The sequence below is a fragment of the Prionailurus bengalensis genome, chromosome C2, assembly GCF_016509475.1.
Source record: "Prionailurus bengalensis isolate Pbe53 chromosome C2, Fcat_Pben_1.1_paternal_pri, whole genome shotgun sequence".
Lineage (NCBI taxonomy): Eukaryota > Metazoa > Chordata > Mammalia > Carnivora > Felidae > Prionailurus > Prionailurus bengalensis.
The window spans coordinates 117,873,637-117,877,973 of record NC_057350.1 but is presented as its reverse complement, the minus strand read 5'-3'; the positions used below and the strand labels follow the sequence as shown (position 1 = coordinate 117,877,973).

The following is a 4,337-nucleotide window of genomic DNA, read 5'->3' as shown; positions in this document are numbered from 1 at the left end:
CAAGAAGGTAGTGCCCAATATGGACATTGTTCTGTATTGATATTAATTTGGTGTCAATAAGATCTGAAGAATGGAAAATCATCTTAGTCCCTAATGGCAAATTGGAAATTAATGGAAGTAATATAAATTAAAACTAGTCAATAGTACACGTGCTTTTATATATCCTCTAATCTTACAAACACAAAAGCATAATTCATCAGTTATTATAAATAAATCTATCAGTCTATAACAAGACAAAACACCAGTGAGCTTGGATCTTCCATTAGTATACAGAAATCATTTCAAAATTTTTTTTCTTTTCTTTCTTTTTTTAACGTTTATTTATTTTTTTGAGACAGAGAGAGACAGAGCATGAACGGGGGAGGGTCAGAGAGAGGGAGACACAGAATCCAAAACAGGCTCCAGGGTCCGAGCTGTCAGCACAGAGCCTGACGCGGGGCTCAAACCCACGGACTGCGAGATCATGACCTGAGCCAAAGTCGGCTGCTTAACCGACTGAGCCACTCAGGCGCCCCCAGAAATCATTTCAAAATAAGCTTGAAATACCAAGCAAATCTACTCTTTCAACATTGTATGGCTTATAATGATAGGTCCAAGACTAGGTTATACCCATCTATTCTTAGGAAATGCTTTTACAAATGAATGCTCGTATTATATGGGGGATGATAAATGAATATTGATATGTGCTATGCTAAATCTGAGAGAATAGCAAATTGACTGGGGGAAGAGGGTGTGGGAAGTGAGGGAAGAGAGCAACCGTTCAGAGTAAGTCTAACTTTGGGCAAGAAATTTGTCTGTGCATCATTTCCTTTATCTGTAAACTGGACATGATCATAACTGTTATACAAGTTTTAACTGAGAATGATAAATTTTGCACATATACACACACTAAACAAATAACGTATGCATTGTATCTGGCATATAACATGCATCTAAAACATGATAGTTTTATTGCCATCACCATCATTACTGGTATTACTGTTATTATATTATTATTGCTATCGTTATTAAGTTGGTCAGAGTTTCCAGTGAGTATATCAATGTATTGTTTCTTTTAGAATGAATCAAGTGGGGAGTGATGTTATGATTATTTAAGTAAATGGCCACTACTTCAAGAGAAAGGGATTTTTCTAATTATATCATATATATGTGTATATATATATAATATATATATTATATATAATATATATACACACATTTACATTATATATTGTAATACATATAATCATTACTATTAAGCACAAGATTTTCATTCTTCTACTAGGATTAAAATACATGACATTATGCTACAAAGTGTGGTTACCAATTACTTGCTTATTTCATAAGAGAAAAGATAATTTGCCACAGCTGTTATCTGAAATTTCAGCACCTTTTGTTCAAGCCGTATGAATGTGCTCTTCATGTAACAACAATGAATAAAAGGTAGTTAACTGAAAAAATAAAAAAGAAATACTTCAAGCGTATTATTTCATGGTGGCCCTGGAGAGCATTGGACAGAAAGTTCAGGATAATCTATAAAAAGCAGGGTGGAGGGAAGGAGGTGGTGAAAGGGGCCAAGGGGCTATGGGGCCATGTGAATCCATGTGGAAAAATGATCAGTGCTGGAGAAGGTTAAATTCTCAGTCCCTGAAGTCTTGCTGTTGTGGCTACAGCCCAAGAAAGTTAATGAAAGAAAGGAGCACTGACAACTCCTGCTGCTTCGACAGGAGCTTACCACCTCATTACTGGCCAGATTCTTACAACCAAAAGAAAAGAATACTCCTGCCAAGGAAAAGAGTAAGAGCTAGAGCGAGAGAGTCATCCAAGCAAGGCATCGCTGATATTGGGCGAAGATCAAAGTGATATCAAACAAAAGGAACTGGACAAGAAATAGCTGAGCCAAGAGCTACGACCACAGACTAGACAACTATCCAAACCCCAGGCAGGAGAGACGGAAAGGACAAGTTAAATCCCTTAGTCCTCCCCGCCGAATGGGAAAAAGTAAATGAAGTGACACCATCTGCTCACTTTCCCAGAAGAGAAAGTTTCAACTCCTCATGGTTAGTAATGCAAACGTTTTCAAAAGCATTACTCTAATTACAAATGATTAGAAATGATTCCTAGAAGTAAGGACTTAACTCGCGGTGTGCCTGACTAATGAACGTTTTCTGCACATCCCACTGCACTTTGAGCTGACTTTGAAAGCACCGGCTAGAGACAGTTTCTGAGGTTTTAAAATGATCCTCTTAAAGATAATAGGATGCTTCCCTGTTTTTCTAAATTTCTCTAAAACATACAAATGCACGGTGTTTTTTTTTTCCAGAACACAATAGGGAATCACAGAGTTCTTCCAGAACTAGCAAATGGAGCTCTTGTTATTTCAGTTGTTGGTGTGTTTATGTGGGTTTGTGTTTGTGTGCATGCCAAACTGGGGTGGGAGGAGGGAAGTACATATCAACTAAAATGAAATATGTAAACTTAGATTTATAATAATACTATTAATGGAGGTGTATTCCTTGTGATAGATTTAAATTCCAGGATTATCTCTTTAAATTATTACTAGACTCCATTAAAAGTTGATCATAGCAAGGGGTGATGGTGATTTGGAGCAACTGGAACTCTCACACTTTGCCGGTGGGTATAAATTTGGAAAGCTGTTTGGTAGTGTAATCACACCTCAGAGATACTGTAGGTTCAGTACCAAACTACTGCAAAAAAGTGAATATGACAATAAAGCAAGGCAAATTAATTTTTTGGTTTCCAAGTGCATATAAAAGTTACATTTACACTATACCATAATCTATTAAATATGCAATAGCATTATGTCAAAAAAATGTGCATACCTTAATTAAAAATACTTTACTGATAAAAAATGCTAACCATCATCTGAGCTTTCAGTAAGTTGTAATCTTTTGGCTGGTGGAGGGTCTTGTCTTGATGTTGATGGCAGCTGACGGGTAAGCGTGCCGGTTGATAAAGATTGGGGTGGCTGTGGCTGTTGTCTTAAAATAAGACAATAATGAATTTTGCCCAACCATTGACTCTTCCATGAACAATTTCCCTGTAGCATGTGACTACATTTGACAGCATTTTACCAATAGTAGGATTTCTTTCAGTATTGGAATCAATCCTCTCAAACTCTGCTACTGCATTATCAACTATGTTTGTGTTATATTCTAAATCTTTTGTATTCATTTCAGCAATCTTAACAGCATCTTCACCAGGGTAGATTCCATTTCAAGAAGCCACTCTCTTTGTTCATCCATTAAAGGAACTCCTCATCTGTTAAAGTTTGATCATGAGATTACAGCCATTCAGTCACAGTTTTAAGCCCTACTTCTATGGTAGTTCTCTTGTTCTTTCTACTACATCCACAGTTACTTCCTCCATTAAAATCTTGAACCCCTCAAAGTCATCCATCAGCGTTGGAACCAGTTTCTTTCAAACTCCTATTCATGCTGATATGTTGACCTCTTCCCATGAATTAAAAATGGTGAATCTTTTCCAGAAAGTTCTCGATTTACTCTGCCAGATCCATCAGAAGAATCACTATCCGTGGCAACTATAGCCTTACAAAATTTATTTTTAAATACTAAAACTTGAAAGTAGAAATTATTCCATGATCCGTGGTCTGTGGAATGGATGTTGTGTTAGCAGGGATGGAAACAATATTCATCACATTGTATATCTCCATCAGAGCTCTTGGTGACCAGGTGCATTGTCAATGAGCAGTAATATTTTGAAAGAAATATATTTTTTTCCTGAGCAATAGATCTCTCACCATGTAGACCATGCTATAAACAAATGTGCTGTCCTCCAGGCTTTGTTGTTCCATTTATAGAGAACAGGCAGAGTAGATTTGACTTAATTCTTAAAGACCCTAAGATTTTTGGAATGGTTAATGAACATTGGCTTCAACTTAAAGTCACCAGCTGCATTAGCCCCTAATAAGAAAGTCAACCTGTCATTTGAAATTTTGATGCCAGCCACTGACTTCTCCTCTCTAGTTTTATAAGTCCTGGATGACATCTTCTTCCGATGGAAGGCTGTTTCATTTACACTGAAAATCTATTGTTTAGTGTAGTCACCTTGGCAGATGTTCAAACACCAACAGTTCCTGAACATCTAGATTATGAACATTGCAGATTATCCATGTTTTCTTTTGCATCACCCACCTAGAAGAGGACTCACATTTCAAAAATCACACTCTTAATCTTTTCTTTTCTAAGTTACCTGGTACCATCTTCTCTCCTATCTATAAGTTCAATGAAAGCAAAGATCTGTATGTTTTCTCAGTATTATTTTTTTCAGGTCTAGGTAGTACCGAAATCATAGCAGAAGGTCAACTGATATTTGTT

The 4,337-nt window shown here is 36.6% G+C and overlaps 1 pseudogene; it reads right to left on the bottom strand.

Annotated features, from left to right (window-relative positions):
* Positions 1–1,994: 1,994 nt before the first annotated feature.
* LOC122492565 lies at positions 1,995–2,115 on the bottom strand (annotated as a pseudogene).
* Positions 2,116–4,337: the final 2,222 nt, after the last annotated feature.